At 53.8% G+C, this 22,885-nt stretch overlaps 2 protein-coding genes across 5 annotated transcripts in view; one reads left to right on the top strand and one right to left on the bottom strand.

The window, feature by feature from the left end:
* The window catches only part of RALGPS1 (Ral GEF with PH domain and SH3 binding motif 1), a 222,463-nt gene that overhangs the window by 57,579 nt on the left and 141,999 nt on the right, over window positions 1-22,885 (bottom strand). The window lies entirely within an intron of this gene.
* ANGPTL2 (angiopoietin like 2) overlaps window positions 10,858-22,885 on the top strand; it is a 33,431-nt gene continuing 21,403 nt past the window's right edge. Inside the window, exon 1 of the mRNA XM_008155317.3 lies at window positions 10,858-11,294. The gene's annotated coding sequence lies outside the window, so the exon portion shown is untranslated. The remainder of the gene's footprint in view (window positions 11,295-22,885) is intronic.

The following is a 22,885-nucleotide window of genomic DNA, read 5'->3' as shown; positions in this document are numbered from 1 at the left end:
TCTTCCTGACCCCCAGATTTTTAAGTCCTGGTGGTTCCACAGAGTCCCACTTTCAGAAGTCTTAGTACCAGAAACAGGCACCAGTTTCTATGTTCAATATGACCCAAACTTCAGGGGCTAAATCAATCACCCTCTTCCTCCTCTTCCCCAGAGAGGGAGAGGGGGGTCTGAAAAGCATGTGGCCCCCTTCTCTCAGCTCCCGGGTCGGGGGGCTCTCTGAGGGTCTGCAGTTCATCACATGCCCAGTCTTTGAAAAGGGAGCCCCCAGAGCCTCCTTGCTTAGCTTGGGGAGAAGCAGCTGTCTCAGCTCAAATCTACACTTGTTTTGAGTCCAGGACCCTCCTCCTCCTCACAGCGCCCATCCTGGATTTGCAGGAGGGGATGTGGGAGGGGGAGGACAGAAAAATCATGCACTGTGTATTATATAGCTACTCTCAGCTGTTCTGAAGCTCTGTTTGTTAACAATAAGGGGATAAGGCATTTCCTTTTACTTAATACATGCAGCAGTTCAATGATAGAGAAACAAAGAGCTGGTCAGTTCTGGGGCCAGACCTCGCTCTGAGTGACCCTGGACAAGACTTCTGACTCTTCTATGTTCGGCTTCCTCATCTGCACCATGGAAGTTAGTCATCGTACCCACAAGAAGCTGTGGGCTTCCACACTGTACCTGGCACAGTCACCATAAATTTCACAGCATACTCGGTGGCCATTATTATTTACTAGAGGCTCAGTGCACAAAATTCGTGCACTTGGAGGGGTCCCTCAGCCCAGCCTGTGCCCTTTCACAGTCCGGGAGCCCTCAGGGGATGTCAAATTGACACGGAGGCAGGAGAGGCTCCTGCCACTGCCGCTGTGCTCGCCAGCCGTCAGCCCGGCTTCTGGCTGAGCGGCGCGCCCCCTGTGGGAGCGCACTGACCACCAGGGGAAGCTCCTGCATTGAGCATCTGCCCCCTGATGGTCAGTGCATGTCATAGTGACTGGTCGTTCTGCTGTTCGGTCGATTTGCGTATTAGCCTTTTTTATATAGCATGGGTGTCTTTAAAACCCAGAGTTAAGAAGAGGCACGAAAGGGGTCTTGGGTGGGGAAGGGTCACGGGCCATGGCTCGGTGTCCTCATGGCCGCTCCAGCTCTGGCAGGGAGCTTAGTACAGTGCCAGGCACATGCGTGCCTGCAATGCACGTTTTGTTGAATGAGTGGTGTTCTCTTAATTCCAGGAGACTATTAATCTGCTACTTATTAATGAGGTGTTCTGAACACAGATTTAAGCTGCATTTGGTCTAGCAACCAAAAGAGACTGTGGGTCTTTAAAAAAAAAAGCACGGAGGAGAGACCCCTCTGTGTGTGGAGGGTGGGCGGCCCTCCCATCCCGGCCGGGCAGGAGCCGGCAGCTGTCTCCCGGCGCCTGCCGGAGCTGGATGGCGGCCGTGAATACTTTCTTTCTTAGTGAAGCTCTTCTCTGTGTGTGCTGAATCACAGCATTCACGGGGGGAGTGGGGACAAGAGCATTTACTAAGTGGATACCAGGCATCAGCTGGGGCAGGGGTGGGAGACCTGGCTGGGCCAAGGCTCAAGCAGGAAAGGAACGTGACACCGGCTCCTCCAACAGCGTCTCTACCACCCCCGTGGTGGGTGCTGGGGGGCCAGATGAACACTCAGACCACAGACCTCGGCGGGGGGTGGATGAAGAGACAGGCCAGAAATAGGCTGAGCGTCTGGGGCGTCAGCTGGGATTTGCCCCTTCCAGCAAGTCAGGGCTCAAGCATTCTGTTTACCAAATACTCTGCACACATAGAAACCAGGACGGTCTGGCTCCACGTGAAAGGGGACGGGGAGGGTCTCTCCAGGGTGGATTTCGAGGTGTTGGAAGTTTCTCTGCCTGGTGATTTCACCCCAGTCTCTTGCCAGGAGCCTTCATTATCTGCCCAGCCGATTCCTTGGGCCCCGGGAAAGACAAGCAAGGTCATCAGCTGCTCACTGTCCTTGGTCGGGCATCTCCATAGACGTCTGTGAGGGGCCGCTCACTGCCCCTGGACGGGCATCTCCATAGACGTCTGTAAGGGGCCGCTCACTGCCCCTGGACGGGCATCTCTGCAGGCGTCTGTGAGGGGCCGCTCACTGCCCCTGAACGGGCATCTCTGCAGGCATCTGTGAGGGGCCGCTCACTGCCCCTGGACGGGCATCTCTGTAGGCGTCTGTGAGGGGCCGCTCACTGCCCCTGGACGGGCATCTCTGTAGGCGTCTGTGAGGGGCCACTCACTGCCCCTGATGGGAATTTCTGTAGGCATCTGTGAGGGGCCGCTCACTGCCCCTGGACGGGCATCTCCGTAGGCATCTGTGAGGGGCCGCTCACTGCCCCTGGACGGACATCTCCGCAGGCGTCTGTGAGGGGCCGCTCACTGCCCCTGGACGGGCATTTCTGTAGGCGTCTGTAAGGGGTCGCTCACTGCCCCTGGACGGGCATTTCTGTAGGCGTCTGTGAGGGGCCGCTCACTGCCCCTGGACGGGCATCTCTGTAGGTGTCTGTGAGGGGCCGCTCACTGCCCCTGGACGGGCATCTCCGTAGGCGTCTGTAAGGGGCCGCTCACTGCCCCTGGACGGGCATTTCCGTAGGCGTCTGTGAGGGGCCGCTCACTGCCCCTGGACGGGCATCTCCGTAGGCGTCTGTAAGGGGCCGCTCACTGCCCCTGGACGGGCATTTCTGTAGGCGTCTGTGAGGGGCCGCTCACTGCCCCTGGACAGGCATCTCCGCAGGCGTCTGTGAGGGGCCGCTCACTGCCCCTGGACGGGCATCTCCGTAGGCATCTGTGAGGGGCCGCTCACTGCCCCTGGACGGACATCTCCGCAGGCGTCTGTGAGGGGCCGCTCACTGCCCCTGGACGGGCATCTCTGTAGGCGTCTGTGAGGGGCCGCTCACTGCCCCTGGACGGGCATCTCCGTAGGCGTCTGTGAGGGGCCGCTCACTGCCCCTGGACGGGCATCTCTGCAGGCATCTGTGAGGGGCCGCTCACTGCCCCTGGACGGGCATCTCTGCAGGCGTCTGTGAGGGGCCGCTCACTGCCCCTGGACGGGCATTTCTGTAGGCGTCTGTGAGGGGCCGCTCACTGCCCCTGGACGGGCATTTCTGTAGGCGTCTGTGAGGGGCCGCTCACTGCCCCTGGACGGGCATCTCTGCAGGCGTCTGTGAGGGGCCGCTCACTGCCCCTGGACGGGCATCTCTGTAAGCGTCTGTGAGGGGCCGCTCACTGCCCCTGGACGGGCATTTCCGTAGGCGTCTGTGAGGGGCCGCTCACTGCCCCTGGACGGGCATCTCTGCAGGCGTCTGTAAGGGGCCGCTCACTGCCCCTGGACGGGCATTTCTGTAGGCGTCTGTGAGGGGCCGCTCACTGCCCCTGGACGGGTATCTCCGTAGGCGTCTGTGAGGGGCCGCTCACTGCCCCTGGACGGGCATCTCCGCAGGCGTCTGTGAGGGGCCGCTCACTGCCCCTGGACGGGCATCTCTGTAGGCGTCTGTGAGGGGCCACTCACTGCCCCTGGACGGGTATCTCCGTAGGCGTCTGTGAGGGGCCGCTCACTGCCCCTGGACGGGCATCTCCGCAGGCGTCTGTAAGGGGCTGGGATCCTCCCGCACTGACCATAAGGCTGCCTTTTGTCCCTCATCTCCCATTTGGGACAAAGGTCTTGTCTGACACAGACAATGTTCCAGAAGCAACCATTTTTTAAAATTTTATATAGAATGGGGATGATTTAAAGCAGCTTTGGAAATTTCCTGTGAATTTTTTATTATGAAGATACAAAGAAAACCAGCAAACTAAAATGAACTCTCGCTTGTCTCTATCCCAAGTCTGCCCTCCTGGGGATGGGCCCCGGCCTCAGCTGCACATGGGAGAGCAGGGACAAGACCAAATGAACGTTCCTCCAAATACCGTAATGATGACAAAATGAAAACCAGGCAAATAAGTCTCAGCAAATTGGCTTTGAGCAAATTGACCTGGAGCCCAAACTCTGGTGCTCAGATGGGGCTTAATAAATATTTGTTGACTGAATAGCAAATGTGTTTGACTGTTAGGTGATTTCCAAACCCGAGGAGAAGCACTGCCCGGACTCTGTCCCCTGGCAGTGGGCTGAAGTAGATCATCCACGAGCTAAAAACAGGCCCTCGAAGCTGCTTTGGAACGGAGCATGCGCCCTGTGCTGACATTTGTTTGGCAAGCGTGGAACAGACAGTGGCTTCAAAGGGCTTTCCACGCAGCCTAGACACCTCTGTGACACTGGGCAGTCCGGGACAACCAGTAGCACTGCCTCAGAATCCTCCCATAAGTGCAAGTCTCCTAACTTCTCACCAGGGCAAGGGAGCACGTGGTTCCCACAAGTCACAGGATCTGACCACAATACCTCCAGGAGAGGAGAGGCCCAGCTGGCTCGCTCCAGCTCACAGGCAGCTGTTTTATTGCTAGTAAATCCAGATGGACAGAGGATTCTGGCAGTTCTGCAGGTTTCCTGATGCTCAGACCCTCCTCTAGACCTTTCCAATTCCAGCTGACCAGGAGAGAAGGGCCTTGCCTTCTTGGCCCTTAACTATGGGTCAACTTCACTGGAACCTTGATGACTAAAACCGCCAAACTTCCTCAAATCTGAGAAGCCATCAACGGATAAATGCCTCATGTTTCAGTAAAAAAAAAAAAAAGGTGCTGCCAATTAAATCCTGACATGCTATTAACTTTAAGATGCATCCTGATTTCAGAGATCTCAAAACAAGAAAAAGTGTGTTAGAATTGAAAAAATGCAATGTGTTTTCAAGACAACTGTGTTCTTGCTGGCTTTGAGGTAGGTCTTAATCCCTTATTTCCTAGCTTATGGCCTGGTGCAAAGGACTTCATGTTGCTAAGGCTCTGTATTCTTGTTAGTAGAACAGAAGAGTAATGCTTCCCTCATAAATTTTGAGAGGAGAAAAAAATAAAATGTTGGGCTAGATATCTAGTACATCACAGGTAGCTACGTAAGGTGCTCTAACAAGGCTTGTGGGGACAACACATTTTGTTATCTGCTGGTGCCCAGGTGGTTCTGAGCTGAAACAATCTATGAATTATTGGGACTGAAGTTTCCCAACAGACTATGATCAAGAGCGGCGGTGTGGGGGGCGAGGGGGAGGAAGAGATATAAAATAAGACATGAATTAAGCTGGCTGGGTTTATGGTAGGTCAACAACAGCAGTGAGGAAGGAGGTTTGGGTGAGAAGACACGTTCAGTTGGGATGCAGGGAGTTCCTGTTCCTAAAATGGAGGAGTGATTGAAGTAACTCTCTGGTCAATAGCAATGATAAGATCTGGACAATATACAAACACAAACTAATTGAAAGCACTTGAAAACAACCTAAAGCAACGGAAATTGGAGGAGACATGGTCCTTGGGAGATGGGAAGCACACTAGAGCACTGCCCAGTTTATGGTGATACATGGGAGAACGGAACTGAAATGCAATGTAGCAGTATTATTGGCTGGGAAGACTGAAAGTGATTAGACATTGAGGATGAAAGCTGAAGAGGAAAATGCCAGAAAGGAGAGAACCACAGAGGAAAAGCTGCAAAATTGCTATACAACCCCCCTCCAAATCCTTAATTAACCCCTAAATTTTTTATGTGTAAGACAGAGATTCCGATGAGCCCAAAAACTCCCCAAAGGAAGCAATAGCTGGGAGGCAGAGAATTCAACACTGCCTGGAAGATAGAATCTGGAGGTCAAATCTTGCCAAGTTAAAGGGGTTTAGCAAACACTATGGCTTTTGATTTAATTCCAGAAAACCATGTCTTACAAATAAGTACAGGACTAAGGGTTATACCCTAGGGCTATGGACAAAACCAAAACAAATCTATCTGAACAAAATCTAAAACCAACCTCTACAAGCTCAAGTGGATATACCAGTAATTTGACTGCCTGCTAGAACAAAACATAACATTCTTCAGAGGAAAAGAATAAAATCGTCTTTTCAATGTATCATCCAAAATGTCCATTATAAAATTAAAAATATATAGACATGTAATCAAGAGAAATAATAGTCAATAAAAACAGAGCCACTGATGAACCAGATGTTGGATTGAGTAAATAAAAACTTTAAAATGGTTATTATATGCACAGGATTTTCAGCAAATGAAAGATAGAATAAATGGTTAGAGAATCTCAGAAGAGAAATGGGACCTATAAAAATAAACCTAGGTAAATTCTAGAAACAGCAGTAAATTCTAGAAATAAAGTACTTGACATAAAACATATTTTGGATGAAATCAACAGTAGATTAGTACTGAAGAAGAAAAGATCAGCAAACTTGAAGACAGGTAATAGAAATGATCCAAACTGAAGAACAGAGTGAAAAAAGGGATAAATAAATAAATAAATAAATACACGGAGCTTCAGTGACCAGTGGGACAACACCTAGTGTATAAATGGAATTCCAGAAGGAGAGGGGAGAGAGAATTGGGCAGAAGAAATATTTGAAGGAATAATGACCAAAAATTACCCCCACATTCCCAAATTCAGTAAGAAACATCAGCCCATCGATCTAAGAAGCTCAGTGAAGGCTACACAGAATAAATACAAAGAAAACGATATCTAGTCACACCACCGTCAAACTACTAAAAGTCAAAGATAAAGAGAAATCTTAAAAGAAGTCAGAGAGAAAAAGACTATGTACACAGGAACAATACGGAAGAAAACTGACTTCTGATCAGAAACAATGTAGGCCAGAAGGCATTTAAAAAGTTCTAATGGGGGAGGAGGTCAGTTTGGGATATGTGCAGCCTGAAATGCTGGTGAGACTCCGAGGTTGCAAAGTACAACAAAGGTCTCCTCCCAAGCACTCCCTTATAACACATTCTCCATGCACTCCCCCGACACACTCCCACCACACGCACAGTGCCTCAGTTCAACATCTCAGCATTCCCAACAGAAAAAAGAATTATGGCTGTCAGGAAGGTGAAAATACATGAAATCATTTATACAAACTGTGAGACATAATTAAGATTCTTTGTATTGTGCCACCATGTAAACAATGCATATTTTTTCATCCTGATAAAAACTCTAATAAGAAAAGTGAAGCTTTTCTCCTCCTTAAATGCTTTAGTCACATGACGCTTTGGTCCAATAGGCTGGCGGAAATGTGGGAATAGTGCTCCTAGAGGCGGTCAGGGGAATCCAAGATCCAGGAACCATCAAGGTAGAAACCTGGCGAAGAGGTTCTGGGTAAGCGTGGGAGGAGCTCGGAGCAGCAGCAGCACATGTTTCCTGAGCAACTGAATGCTGAATGCCAGGCATTGTGCTAAGTGCTTCAGGTGCATTATCTTAATCCTCACACCACCCCTGAGGAGTATTATCATTCCTTTTTTTAAATGAAGAAACACAGTTTGAAAGAGAATCAGAAAGTTGCCAGGTTAGTCACAGAGTTGGGATTTGAGCCCAGGTCTGTTAGACTCTAAGCCACAGCTATTCACCCTCCCCCAGTCAGCCGTTCATGTGTTCATCCCACTGCACTGGGCTGGACAAAAGGAGAGCTCTACATGGCTACGCCCCCAGTGCTCAGGGAACCCATAGCCAAGGAGGCAATAAAAATTACTATAGCCAACATTTTACTGAGCACTTACCATGTACTAGCCATTGTGTGTTACACTTAATGTGTCACATCTTATTTAATTTTCACAACAGTCCTATGTGGTAAATCCTTGTATCATCTCCATTTTACAGGTGAGCAAAGGGAGGCTCAGATTGGGCTGGAATTTGACTCCTCGGCTCAGGCTCCCCAGCAGCACACTCAGCTGCCCAAGGCGCCAAAGGGGCAGGGGCCATGCACAGACGGACAGAGCCAGTCACCCTGGTGCTCCTCCCGCCTTGATGAGATCCTAGGAATGTTGACTTGTGAAAGCAAGTTTGTTTTCCAGGGACTTAGGCTGCATCTGTTCCAGAGGGAGCGAATGTCCAGGGAATTCCCCCTCCTCCCCGACCTGGTGAGTCCAACTGCTTCTCTTACCAGCGTGGCTGCAACCATCTCCCCAGCTCTGGAGGACTTGTCTGACACTCCCATCAATCCAGGCTGCACGCAACAATCACTGGGGCTTTTAAAAGTAACAGCAAGTCGGAACACTGCCATGCTTAAGGCCTTTCAGTGGCTTCCGAGCATCCCTGGGATAAAGCCCCACCTCTCTCCCGAGGCCTCGTGCTCTGACCTGCTCTCCTTCTCTCCTCAGCCAAAGGCACTTTTCAGCTCCTCGAAAGAACTCCCTGCGCTGCTCCTGCCTCAGGGTCTGCTCCAGCTACGCTGCTGTGTAACAAGCTACCACCCAAACGTAGCAGCCTAAAGCTACCGTTTCCTTATCGTCGGGGATTCTTTGGTCAGGACTTCAGACATGGAACAGTGGAATGCCTTATCTTTGCTGATGTCTGGGGCCTCAGCAGGAAGACTCTCTAGCTAGGGTGACTTGATGGGCAGGCGCTGAATCACTGGGAGGCATCTTTCCTCACATGTCCGGGGTGGGTGCTGGCTGGACCCATGCTATGGAGGCCTCTGCATGCCTGCTCCCGGGCAGCTGGGCTTCTCAGGCTCCAGCCTGGCTCGGGGCTCCAAAACAGTGTCCCAGTGAACAAGGCAGAAGCTGCACTGCCTGTTCTCCCCCAGCCTTGAGTCCAGGAGTGTCACTTCCATTGCATTCTATTGGTTACAAGCAAGTCAGGAACCTCCCGATTCAAGGGGAGAGGGCAGAGCCCTGCCCCTCCAAGGTCTCATGTGGACCAGGAGATATCACTGGGGCTCTCTCTCTCTCTCTCTCTGAAAAAGCAATCTACCACACGGTCTTTACACACTATTGCCTTGCCCAGACCACCATCCTCTCGCCAACCTCACCCCCTGCTAATCCTCACCAGTGTCCAGGTTTCAGCTGAAGCACCTCTTTCTAAGGGAGCCTGCCTGACTGCCACGCCAGGCTTAACCAGGCCTCTGGCTTAGATACACCCTTAGCGCCCCGCACTTCTCATGTAGCCCAGTCAGTCTGTCTGTCTCCCCTCCTGACTGTGAGCTCTATGAGGACAGGGACTTTCGCTTCCTGGTGTTGGCTCAGAACAGGTTCCACACCCTGGAGAAGAGAGACAGACGTCCTGGAGAGGAGAGAGGAGGAGGAAGGGGGAAAGAAGGTTATACGCCAGCCTCCAGCTGTCAAGGCTGTAGCTCAAAACCAAGTCCACTGGGTGCCCTGTGCTCCTGCTGACCTCGAGCCCCTGGCCTGCCACGGCCCTCCCACCAGTGGCTTGACCACCGCCCCACCGGGCCCCTCCAGGCCTTCTGGGGATCCACAGGATGGATGGGCATCTTCACCCCCAATCCAGCTGTCTGGCTGATGCTGTGGCCCAGGGGTCCTCAAACTTTGTAAACAGGGGGCCAGTTCACTGTCCCTCAGACCGTTGGAGGGCCGGACTATAGTTTTAAAAAAAACTATGAACAAATTCCTATGCACACTGCACATATCTTATTTTGAAGTAAAAAAACACCCGCATGTGGCCCGCGGGCCGTAGTGTGAGGACGCCTGCTGTGGCCTCTAACATACTGGGTCCTTTTGCAAAGACCCAGCTCCTCAAGAGGGATGGACCGACGAAGGGAAAAAGGAGACTGCCCAGCATGCGAAGGAGGCTGAGGCAGGAAGAAACATCTGCTCCCTGCAGGGTCGGAAGTTGGGCCCTGAGGGGAGGGCCATGATGGACCTGTTTGCCCAGGGACCAGGAACAATGTGCTTAGGAGTGGGGAGAACGCCATTAAAATTTCTCTCCCAATTTGTACCCAAACATCAGCACTATCACCATCTTCATCACTAATTTTTTTAAAGTACGGAAGAGTCACCATGGGCATCTTGCAGGGCTGTTGTCCAGGCAGAGGGGCGCACTGTGCCCGGGAGCCCCTTCCCTCCCTGCCCATCCCCCTCCTGGAGAGCCGCTCACTTGTGGGCCCAGTGCCGTCTCCTTTCTTGCTCCGACTCCATAAGCATCACAAGCTGCACCTTGATGACGACTGTGCTGAGGACTCGATGGCCCCCCCATTATTTCTTCCTTGAAAAGCCTGATTGGGGGGGGTCACAGTAACCCACCTGATGCCAGAGTCTGAGTTCAGTCCACTAGGGCGTCCTTGCCCTGTGCCAAGCCCTTTCCCGAGGGACCTCACAGAACCCTCCCCGCAGCCCGTGGAGGTGGATTACTAGTTTTCGCTCATTTGCTGATGCACGAATGGGGCGCCCAGAGAGGTGACTACACCGAGGCCACTCAGGTGGGCAGTGACAGCGCTTCTCCAGCGCTGCCTCACCCCAGCTGTGGGGTTCCCATGGTCCTAGGCTCCTGCCTCCCTCCCGCTAACTTTCCCGGCTCAGATGCTACTGGCTGCTGTGCAGCCAGCCTTGGCTCCCTTCCCCAGGGTTCCAAGAGGGGACTGAAGTCCAGGAAGGCCATCGGCAGGGCTGCCCTGCTGCCCCCCTGGGGACAGGGGCTGCCGGGGAGCACCCGCTCCCTGCACAGTGCCCACTGTTGCCTGCACAGCTGGAGCAGCTCTCAGCCCGTTACCTGAGCTGGAGGGGAAGCTGTCTGCTCGGCAGAGCAAACCAGGAGCTGCCTGGGGTTTGGGGAGCGGGCGGGCCAGGGAGCAGAGCCGGGCCAGGCTGCCTGTGCCAAGGAAGGAGGGGGCTGCTGAAGCCGCCAAAGCAGGCTGGGGGAGGGGCCGGGCCAGCTGGGGCCGGAGCTAGTGTGACATCACCGGGCGCCCGCCTCTGTCTGGGGCCGAGGGGAGGCCCTGAGCCTTTCTGGGGCCTGGGGGATCCTCTTGCATTGGTGGGTGGAGAGAAGTGCCTGCAGCCAACCAGGGTCAGGCTGTGCTCACAGTTTCCTCCGGCGGCATGTAAAGGCTCCACAAAGGAGTTGGGAGTTCAAATGAGGCTGCAGCCGACGGCCTGAGCCTGAGGACGACCGAGCCCTGCGCTGTGCCTCCTGGGCTGGACCTGCAGAGCATGGCCCTGAGGTGGCCGCCGGCCCCCGCCACAAGCGAAAGCAGGTTGTGAGCAGCCCCGCAGGATCCCTGGCCGCCCCGCCCGGCCGGCCGAGCCGCTGTGCAGGGCTGTGCGGGCGGAGCGGAGCCAGCAGAGGCCAGTGAGGCAGGGCTGCTCGGTGGCCAGGCCAGCCTGCGGCGTGAGGACCCTCCTGGAGGCCATGGACAGGCTGCCTCGCTGACGGCCGAGGGGAAGCATGTGAGGAGCTGCCCCAGAACCACGCAGGAGGGAAGAGGTAAGGGCCGGTTAGGTGGCACGGGGAAGAGGGGGCGAGAGGCAGCAGCTGGTCCTGTGTCTCGGGGCTCAAGACCCCTGACCCCCAGCTGGAGATGTGTGCAGCTGGGTCCAGAGGGGTCACCCCTGCTTTCACGTGGAGCCAAACAGACATGTGCCGGGGCAGGACCTGTGGGTGCTTGGGCAGAGGGTGGTGTTCTGGGGTGAGGTCATGGGCTGGGGCTCCGAGGCTTTACCAAGAACCTCTCTCCTCCTCAGACAAAGGCCCTCTGGGTGATGGCAGTGGCTCCTGAGCCGCTCGGAGCCGGGGTGTGTGCCGGAGTGTGTGCCATGCGTAGGTGTGTGCCCGAGGGGCCAGCAGACAGCAGGGGCAGCTGAGCATTCGGGAAGCCGTTTGGAAGTTTGGGTTCCTCCGCCTGGCTGGGGCTGGCACCCAGGCAAAAGCAAAAGCAAACGCTAACACTGTCCTGTGGGAGCCGGGAGCCTCGCTCAGGAATTCCCTGGAGCTGAGCAGCGGTGCCCACACCCTCGGCCGGGAGCAGAGGGGCAAAGGGCTCCAGCATCAGGAGGGACGTGCCAGCCAGAGTCTGTGCCACTGTGACAGGGCGAAGCGCTGCCCTGGCTTCCTCTGCATTCCCGAGGATGCCTGGTCCCTCCTCACACTGGACGGCGCCCAGGTACCCGGTCTCCCACCGGCTGGACGCGGCTGGGAAAGGGGGTGACCGGCCCCAGCAGGGGGACAGCAGGCTCCACATTCCGAGTCCCTTGAAAGCACTCAGCGTTAGCTAACATTTCGAAACAAATTCTTCCCGATCCCTCCCTTGTGCTTCTGTGATAAGTATGTCACGGGTCAGCTAGTGCCTCTGCTGTGGGATTACGAGAGCTCCCGGGGCCAGTTCGGTTACTTGGAAAAGGATCCCCTTTCAGCGGGGCTCGGGGGAAGCTGAGAATGCCACTTCCGAAGCTGGCCCCACGCCCCCACACGGACTCCTCCAAACTGAGGCAGAGTGAGGCTGTGCTTGCGAGCGAGATTCAAATCCTAGCTCTTCCACATAAGAGCCAATTGACTGGCAGAACACAGAGCTCTCCAAGCCTCAGTTCCCTTTTCTGTAAAATGGGATGACAACGGTGCCCACCTCTTAGTAACAGCTGCTACTTCTATTGCACTTACCCTGATTCAGGCACTTGCCAACTTGGGGAATCCTCACAGCCACCTTATAGCCTAAGTGCATCCCCATTTTACGGATAGGAAATTGAGGCAGAGAGGGTAAGTGATATGCCAAGGCCACAGGCTCTTAAGTGCCAGCCCCAGGACTTGAACCCAGCACTCTAACCACATTCCCTGCTGTCTAGCATGCCCGGGAAGGCCTTAGCACAATGCTTGGTGTGCGGCAAACCCTCAGAAAATGTTAGTCACTGATTATTATGAACCATAACAGTCAGAATCGCAGAGAGGAAAGAGCAGAGGCTCACATTCTCTCTCTGTCCCGTCACATCCTGCTAGTGTGTCAGAAAACCCACAAGGCTCCCCACCCTGGGGGTCTTCCCAGGAGCCCGAGGGTTGCATTATGTCTGAGGCGACCTGCAGCTCTCTGGGTCCTAGAAGTCCACACTAAGGAAGGGTGCAGACGCAATGACAAAACGAACTCAGTGTATCTGACCAACCCTGCAGTACGAGCATCCTCCACCCACATAGGCTGCCTGCCTGTCTGCTGGTCTCCCCGCCACAACCATAGTGGGCGAGGAAAGTGAGAGCGCTCCATGCTGCAGGAGGACCAGCGCCAAGCCTGTCCTGGGGCTGCAGGAGGAGAGGCACAGACCCCTACCTCAAACCCTACCCCTATCACCAGGTCTGCCACATGGTGGCCAAGTCGGTGGATCGGACACCAGCCAATACCGGTGTACCTCAGCCTGAGACAGTAGCTTCTCTCCTTTGGCCCAGGGGTCTTGGTGGGCTCCTGAAGTCCTGGAAGCGCTTTGAGAAGCTGACATTAAATGTCTGTTTTTCTGGCACTAGGCCTCTGGGCTGCGAAAGCTCCAGCCTGGAGCCAAGGTGGCTCACTGGGCTCTCTGGGCAGCCCAGGCCAAGCAGAGGCTCTGACCGACTTCACGGGGCTGGCTAACAAAAATAGGATTAATCATTACTCAATAAAGGCAGTCGTGGTGGAACAAATAAAAATGTGTGAAGCACACAGCCAGGAGCACAGGGCGGGCTGCACGGTATCACCACAAGCTCCTGGGCAGAACTAAGCCGCTCCTCCATCCACAATGATTTCTTAAGTACCCACTGGGCTAAGAAAGGCACAGGCATTATCTTGTTGCATCCTCACCAGAAGCCTCAGAGGTAGGTTCCAGTTTTAGTATCCCATTTTACAGATGAGAAAACTAAGGCTCAGAGAGGTTAAGTAACTTGCCCAAGATCACACATTGATCCCTGCTCAGTCTGGCTCCAAAGTCCATACTTCTCCCCTCCTCCAGAGCCCTGTTAAAGGCATCTGAACTTCTCTTTTCCGGACCCTGTCACTGGGTTCCTCCCTGCCCCTGGCCCCAGCAGCCACATCTGTTTTGATTGCTGTCCTATAAAATGCTGCATCATCCCATCTGAAAACCATGTGCTTCCCGGATTCGGATGCATCACTTGCTTGTCATAGAAGCCTACCTCTGAGACAGAACAGGCATTACTGCCACCCTATCAAAGACGAGCCTCCGCACAGCCACACGTGCCTGTGGGAGCGAGTCAGGGAGCCAGACCTGGATGCCGAGCCAGGCTGTCTGACTTCAGAGACCCCGCACCTGATGCTCGGCGCCGCTGCCCCGCATCAGCACCTTGGCTCGGCACCAGCTCCGTGGGCAGAGCCCTGTTTCCTGCACTCCTGCCTGGAGACTCCAGGGCTGCTGAAGCGGAGCGCAGGCCTCAGGTCCACCCTGGGCCACACCTGAGCAATTCCTCAGCAGCCATCAGGGAGAGGCTCTGGTAGCTACATTAGAACAAACGTAACAGACAGCAGCCCCGCCCAAGGCAGGTACACTCAGCTCTGCGCTCTCTCTCTCTCTTCTTTTTTTAAAATCCACTCCCGAGGACATTTTTCCATTGATTTTTTTTTTAGGGAGAGTGGAAGGGAGAGGCACAGAGAGAGAAACATCAATGTGAGACACATCAATTGGTTGCCTCCCACACGCACCCCAACCAGGGCCTGGAATTGAGCCTGCAATCGAGGTACATGCCCTTGACTGGAATCGAACCCAGAACCCTTCAGTCCACAGGCCAATGCTCCGTTCACTGAGCCAAACCGGCTAGGGCAGTTCTGGCCTCTCTTAATCATACTCATTTCCTCTGAAATGGTCTCGATTAATAGCACTCGGATGCCAGAGGGACTCTGTTTCTTGCATCCCAGCCCAGTGGGAGCCAGTGGAAGGTGAAGCTACAATCCACAACACAACAGCAGGAGACTTGTAAAGGGAAAGCATGTGGCGCTGAGAGGGGCCTGCAAGTTGGGCGGTGCTGTCCCCACTTTACAGAAGAGGAAACTGAGGCTCAGAGGGTGCAGCACCTCTCCTCAGGTTTCTCCACTAGTGGGCCCAAAAGCAGGGATTCCAACCCAGATCTGGGCTCATTCTACCCCAGCCCACTGCTATTCTGGACAAGCACACTGGAAATCTCAAATGCTATTCAATCAATTCATTGAATAGCATTTCTTTTCTGTGAATTTATATAAAACACCCCAAATAGAAGGGTTATTCAGCCACTCGCAGCTTGGAGTTGATGGTGATAGGTCACATCAGAACCTCATTTTGACCGTAGTTTCTATGACAGAACCGTAATTCCCTCCCTCTGACTGTAAGCTATATGACTGATTTAATAACAACTTTGGAGGGGGGGCATTGTAAACATCACATTGTAATGTTGTAAAACATTATAAAATTGTAAACATTGTAAAACAATACAATGTTCCATTACATGTATAGATCATTGCAAGACATTCTGATCATAGAAATGTTCACGTGTGTGTGTGGGGGGGGGGAGGAAAGGGGCAGGCAGGCCTCTTACAATCGTGCTATTGTGTTAGGTCCATTCTCTGGTGAAGCCAGCCTGTATGGGGCCAGCAGCCCCAGAATCTCGGCCTTCCCCTGCTGCCTAGTCCCTCTAGAAAGGCAGGCCCAAGATCGCCTCGGAAAAGACCAGAATAAACTCGGTTCTTCTCTCCAAGAGATGCCTGAGGACCCACCCAGCTCCAGGAATGCCCCAACTCCTGCTCGAGGTGGTCCCACTCCAACCTCCTTGAAGGAAAGACTGTATCTCTCAGTCATTACTGAGCCTCCAATCCCGACTCAATACCGACCCGGGGCCAAGAGAGAAAGGTATCTGTGGAGTAAGTGAATGAATGAGTGAGTGAGTGAGTGAGTGAGTGAATGAAGCAAGCCTCAGACCCAGGCAAACAAGCCTCGCCAGCCCGGGTGCCACACCATTCCCCTCTGGGTGTCCAGGTCAAGTCTCTTTTGGGGTGCCTCCTCTCCCACCCCGTGCTCCCCCAACCGCCACCTGGCTGCATGAACTGCCACCACAGCCTGAGCTGCCCTCCCAGGGCCTGATCACTGCATTGCAGATGCCTGCGCTCTGTCTCCCCTGCTACGTGGCCCATGGAGGCAGGGGCCTTCCTTGTTCTGGCTCTTTCTCCAGCCCCCAGCGCAGTGGCTGGCACAGGGGAAATCCTCAGGAAATATGCTCCATGAAGAAAATCCTTGAATTCCTATTTAGTAACCCAGGTGCCATCCTGGCTATTGGGTCGTCAGAGGGGGAATCGTCCTGACCTTGCTGAGTAGCCACCCAGATGAGTGCAGCTGTGTCCTGGGTGCTGCGATGGAGGAGCCACAGCTGCTCCTGGGGCTGGAGGAGGGCGGGCCCTCACTGCGAGTGGATGGCTCACAGAGCAGTGGACTCATGAGTCCACTTAGAAAGGAGGGCAGCAGGCGGAACACCGGGAAGTGCTGGGGCAAAAAGAACGGCGTGTGCGGAGCAGGGAGCCATGACCACACCGGCTCTGTCTTCTTAAGTAGGACACTGACAAGCCCAGAGTTAAGTTTTAGAGTGTGTCCTCCCACAGGCGGGAGGCCAGCGGGGCTGTGGATAAGAAACCCGGCTCTGGAGGAAGCAAACGCGGTCCCGAGCCCACCTTGACCACTTGGTAGCTCTGTGGCCCCAGGCAAGTGGCTCCATCCATTACCTCTGTTTCCTCAACTGTGAAATGGGGACAAGCCTAGCCGCTGCCTCACAGAGCTGCTGGGGTCAGTGAGGTAGGCACCCAAAGTGCTTGTCCCAGGGCTCAAAGGGTAAGCCCATGCCAACAGGCGGAGGCAGCCCTGGTGCCAACACTCAGCCGGCCCAGAAGAGCAGCTCCAGGCGGGGTCCGGTTTCCTGAGAAGCCATGGGGGGCAGCACTGCCCAGCCAGTCCCAGGCCTCCCCCTCTCCTCGGAGGCTCCCCCAGCTCCAGGACTCCAGAGCACACCAGGCCCTGCCGGAAATGTAGCGGCCAACTCAGAAGCCGGGCTCCGAAATGGCTTCTGCAGACTCGCCGCCTCTGCTCTGCTGGCCGAGGCTCCTGGCAGAGGGCTCCATGCGATGGCTTCGGGGGAATCTCAAAATGGTTCCCAAGTAATGTACCATGAAAAGTCTCAGCAGCATCCTTGTCCCCCTGGCAAAGGCAACCAACTCCCCACTGCCTAACCACATCGCCTCTTACCCTATGATCTCACAGTGTGACCACAACCGCCTCCGCCATGAACTCAGACCTTCTCTGGAGCCAGCGACTCCCCAGGGGCAGGAGCCCAGAGCCCGGGGCATCAGGCCGATTCCACCCCCAGAGCCCCTCTTCCAGGCAGATCTGCCTGACCCCGCACTACTGGCTTCTCTGGATCACGCCTATGTTCCCATCACCTGTGACAGGGCTGGGCCCAGGCTGAAGCTACACACAATGGCTGAGAAAGCTACAGGGCTGGGCAATGGAAGGCCGGGTGATGGACACACGATTTGTCGAAGGTCTGATGAGAGCTGAGCTGGCCAGATCTGGGGACTGGCTCCAGACTCCCTGGGTGCCCACATGGGCTGCTGGTGGGAATGATTCAGGGGAGCCAGGCTGTGAGGGGATGGCAGCGGAGAGCTGGCTGCTCCCTCCCTGGCCTCCAGGCTAGCGGTGAACCAGGACAGTGAAGCCCAGCCCCTCCTCCAGGTTTCCTAAGGTGAGGGTGCCACTGCTCATCCTAGATGCCCATGCTGGGGTCTCAACACTCAAATGATCAGGAAGCTCTTTCTAATATCTAACAAAACCACCCTTGTGCTAACCTAAAGCCATCGCCACTTACTCAGTCAACAGTGACAAAGACGTGATCTGCATCCCGGCCATTAAACAAGCAGACACACTGGTTGGGGGACCATCTTGATCAAAGTGAGGGCACGGACCTCGCCCTCCACAGCTGAACCCCAGGTCTGATGTTTACTCCAAGTGACCTCAGGCAAGTGACCTGGACTTTCTGGACCTGGGTTTCCTGTGCTGCAAAATGCAGATAACAATGCCTTTCTCCAGGTGAGGAGATCATACAATCTGTTACCGAATCAGGGCGCTTTTGAGAGTAATGCGGTGCTCTTAGATAATTACATCACACAGCACACCTCAGCCGGGCCAGCCAGGACGCATGGCCCCGTTCCTAGGGTGGTAAGCGCCAACGAGACAGAGTACAGCTAGGCACACAGGACGTTTACAACAAACAAGTGACTGCTGTTATCTACACTATTGGTCAGCAGGGCCCTCTCCGGCCTTATCTTTTGGAATTTTCCTTTGTCTGGATCCCTCTCACATCCTAGATTACCCATTGGTTTGGGGACCTGCTGGCTTACCATACGTCTCAACCAGCTTTAGTAGGAAAAACTGTCAACTTGGAAGCTCTGATTTTTCTCTTATCTGTCCTGATGTTGGCTTAGCAATCTTGACTGGTGCCCAGGTCTGTCAGACTCACTCAGACACAGCTCAGGTTCCTGGCTGCCCACTCGGGGCCAGGTGGCAGTTCCAGATTCCCTCAGAGCCCTGGCAGAGGCCCTACTCCCAGGCCTCCTGCAGTGCCTCAGCCTGGATGGCCTGGACACATAATACCTGCCCTTCAGCTGTGATCATAGGACGATGGGGTAGGGAGGGCTGCGGAGGGAGGGGCGGGTTCTGTGAGCCCCTCAGACTAGTGCTGACTCCATCCTGAGAGCGGGAGTTAATTCAGAGGTTTCTAGGGGGTCAGCAGAAGTCCTGTTCTCCCCCTGCTTAGGGAGGGGTCAGAGAACAATCCCTTTGAGTGGCCTGTAACTTCAGCACTTCTGCTGCTATGCGTTCAGCATGGTATACTTGGGAGTTCTGTTACCCACGCTGCCATTTAGTAACACTTTGCTGGGTGACTGGGCAAAATGACTCATGGTCTTTGAATCTCAATAGTTTACTCACCTGCTGTTAGTCTTTAAAGCATTTTTGTGGGAATTAGGAGATTGCTGTAATATAAATATACAAAACTACAAAGATGACGAATGTGAGTTGCGCTCCCTGGAGTTGCCTAAAGCACAAGGTGGGCCACATGCACGCACCCTGAACTAGCAGGCCCCCCTCCCAGGCTGTGGGGAAGACTGGGATAGGGTCCGGGTGGCAAAGGTAGGTTTACAGTTGTTAGGACATGGAACAGAGTTAATAAAGCTACTGTAATAATCATAACCTGAGTGTCTTTTTCCCTACGAACAACTGTGAACCTACTTTTGCCCATCCCTGTATATAAAGCACTGGGGTGATAATTGGCTGTATACTACTATTTTTAGTACTTGAACTTTTCTCATTCCTGACCTTTGGGGTGAGAACTCACCAGAATGCCCCAGGCAAGCAGCTTCTGCCACAGCTCTGCCTTATGAAAACAACTCTTCCCACAAAGTGGCCCCTCACCTGTGCTGCGGTACTAGAGGGACGTGGGCACGCAACGTGTGGCCCACCGCAGCAGGCACGCAGGGACGTGCACCGGAGGCTGCGTAGGACGGAGCCGCGGAGGCCAGCTCCCAGTGCGCAGAGGCCGTCACGTGGCCCAGTCACACTTGCGGGGAGGGAAACCCGTGCATAATGGAAACTCCTCACAATACAATGTGGAAAAGCCATTTCAAGAATCGTTTTTATTTTCATATCGAAGCCAAGGAAAATAGCTGGATTTGCTTTTCTTTGTTGGTCATAGGAAGAAACGGAGGAGCAGGGCTTTGATTGGAATTGAGTTCTTCCCCAGGTCTCAGATGGCTGGAATGCTGGGGGGGATGTCTCTGGGGATGCAATTAGTTGAATAAATATCAAGAGAGCAAAAGTAAACAAACTCATTACTGCCCATTAACAACTGCCAAACTAGCAAAAAACTGAGGAGTGGGGTTGGAATCTTCAAGGAAAATAAATGACTCCAAGGCGGAGCACAGCCCTCCGTGTTGGGCTGACCTGGGCTCTGGCTGCCGCGTGCTCCTGGGAAAGTCACTCGGCCTGTCTGGGTGTCTGTGTCCCCATTTATAACCACCTCCCTGGACCCAGCACAACCCCGTTCCTTCCCTTCCTTATGGTAACCCAAGAGGCTCCAGGTCACTTCTGCCAAACCCAGACTCCATGGAAACGTAACGGTACAAGAGCCAGCAGTTTCATGACTGGTCCCACCGCTCACAATGTGACCTTGAGCAAGACCACTCTGAGCGGCATCCTACTACTAACTGGCTCTGAGTGGTGTCATGATGAAATGAGATCATGAGTATGCAGAGGGCCTTGTGAACCTAAACACCTGTACGAGTGCTAACTGTCCAGTTTGGCTCACTTTTTAATCGAACAATCTCAAGAAACGCTCTTTGCAGAAAGCACAGCCTCTGATGATGTTTGCATGCGTCTCCCTTCCCCCCTCTGTGCCAGTGCTGCGTGACAGGCTAGGGACCCCAACACAGCCAGCACTCAGTCCAACCAGGGGACTGCTTCAGGGATGGGAGGTGAGGCCACACAGACCTCGTGGCTTGTGAAGTGGGGTAATTCATTCTGGTATCTCCTCAGGGTGGAGGGGGCGTTCGGGGAGATGGCAAGAGTGCTGGACACACTGCCTGCACGTGGCCAGCCGCCCCACCAGGAGCCGGCTTTGCTATCCCTGCTCTAATGCTGTGATCACATTATTCCACCTCTAGTTTTGGAAGCACTTCCATGTCGTAGGGCACAAGGTGAGTCGGATCACCCCATTTCACAGAAGAGGCTCAGCTCAGCCTTCAGGATCTCAAGTGCAGGGGCACAGAGCTTTGCCCAGGAAGCCTGAGAGCCCAGGCTTGGGAGGGAACGGAGCTCAGTGATAAACGGTGCGCCCCTGCCTGGTCATGAGGCCTGCCTGGGGAGGTGTGGAAGTCAACCCTTTCCTGCAGTTTAGTTGCCTCCTGGGCCTCTGGCAGTTTCTTGGCCATGGCGGAGGCGCACGCTGGCATCACTCGGGCACAGAGAGGTGTTTGTCACCAGCTGCGCAGGCAGGTGAGCGGCCCTGGAAGGCAGCGGCAGGCTCACCCTAGCCGGGAGGGCGGCTCCTCCCCATTGTTCTGGGCCTGGCGTGGCTGCCAGCACAGGAGCTGCCAAAGCGTGTTGGAAACCAGGCAAACACTCACAAACTCAGCCCGGTTTCCACTGACGTCACTGCAGCCCTACCTTGTAGCCCAACCCAAACCAGAGGCTCCCAAACACCTTTCTCTGCCTGGCCTGCGAGGCCTGCGCTGGCCACTGGAACTATGCTGGGGCTTGGTCATTCAAGTGGAGAACAGCTCAGTGCGGCTCTGGGAGCACAGGGTCTGTGTGCAATGCCCAGTCTGTCACAGCTTGAGTTGGAGAAGTCCCCAAAGGGGCCCCAGTGAAGACACAACCTCCAGGTTCTGTGTTGTGGCTATTTTAGTGTAAATGAATGTGAAATCAGAAAGTAGTGATGCTAATATTTTTTGCTACTAAAAACCAGATTGAGTACATTTCTGTGTAGTCACTAAGAGTTTGAAGGTTAATGAAAAAGGGGCCACATGCTAAACCTGACACGCTCAGGGGAGGCCTGCTTGGCGGCCTTATAAACTTAGAGACCAAAGTATTCACATCAAACAGTCTGAACACCAACATTCCTAACTAAAAGCCCCTGTGGGGGGAGGGGGGAGGTATGACCTAGGCCTGTAGCTTCCTTGACAAAGGTCAACCTTTACTTAAGTGAGCCTGTCCATTTTCTTTTTGCATCTAAGATAACACCTCTGAAATGTAGAGCGATCATCTTTTCCAGACCCCTCAGGGCACAACCCTGTATCTCTTCCCCACAGTGGAAACCATCTCTATGTGCCCAGAATGTGTATTAACTATCGCAGACCCGCCAATGTAAAAGAAGTAGGCGGCTCTCTGTTCTGCCTTTTTAGCCAATCCAAGAAGTTCCCCTCTTTGCTTTCTCCACCCCCCTAATCTACCACCCATGGATTTCATGTAATTCTCTTTACATTTCCTCCTTTTATTCTAATGTATAAAATAAGCTGTAAAACTGCCATTCTCCAGAGAGAGCATTTTCTCAATCTGTTGAGATTTTGCTTCCCAGCAATTATTATCAGTTTGGCAACTTATAAAAATTAACTGTGTCAACAGGTTTGAATACATCAAACCAAGGCTGAGTTCTGCCAGGACTGTGTGATCTTAGGCAAGTCACTTAGCCTTTCTGCGTCTCAGCTTCCTCATCTATAAAATGAATATAACAGTATCTACCTTAAAAAGAAATTCTGAGAATTCGATAAAGTAAAAAACACGTGCAAAATGTGTCGGCAGGATCAGGTACCTAGCGGGCACTCGGTAAATGGATGTTATGAATAAATATGGTAAATGGCCTCCTGCGCAGCTCCCTCCCCACAGGCAGTCACTTCCCTGCCGGACTGCTAAGTCCCTGCCACAGCACTCCTACTGCCTGCAGCTGTTGGTGGGCGTGCCTTTTCTTTCCTTCTACAAATACTTATTGAACTCCGAGTATTCCAGGCCACCAGCTAGGCACTGGGAATGGAGCAGTGACCAAAACAGACACTCCCCATCCTCATGGAGCTTACATTCAGACGAGGCGAGTAGGAGACACTGTATGTCTGATGGTGATGAGGACACCTGAGGGAAAAGGTGGTGAGATCGCAATTTTAATGTACACCATACGCTTCTATAGACGCCGTGGGGATGGTTTCTGTTTTGAACGTGTGTTAACTGGTTAAGTAATCAGGGCGGGCCTCACTGGGAAGGTGATATTTCAGCAAAGACCTGGAGAAGCAGAGCAGCGAGCAATGAGGAAAGTGCTGAAGACAGGAGACAGCAGGTGCAAAGGCCCGGGTCATTAGGGTGCTCGATGAGCCTGGGGAACATCCAGGAGGGCAGTGCAGCTGCAGCGGTGCGAGCGAGGGTGAGAGGAGTCAGAGATGAGGTCAGGGAGGAAGCGGGCCAGATTAAGAGGGCCTTACAGACCGGTTGGCTTTTTCTCTAAGATGAGCAGATTTGAGTAGAAGAGTGACCGGACCTGACTTTTTTAGAAGGACCACA

This window comes from Eptesicus fuscus, chromosome 15 (genome assembly GCF_027574615.1).
Source record: "Eptesicus fuscus isolate TK198812 chromosome 15, DD_ASM_mEF_20220401, whole genome shotgun sequence".
NCBI classification, from domain to species: Eukaryota; Metazoa; Chordata; class Mammalia; order Chiroptera; family Vespertilionidae; genus Eptesicus; species Eptesicus fuscus.
Note: the sequence above shows the minus strand (reverse complement) of the source record. Positions and strands in the feature narration are given on the sequence as shown.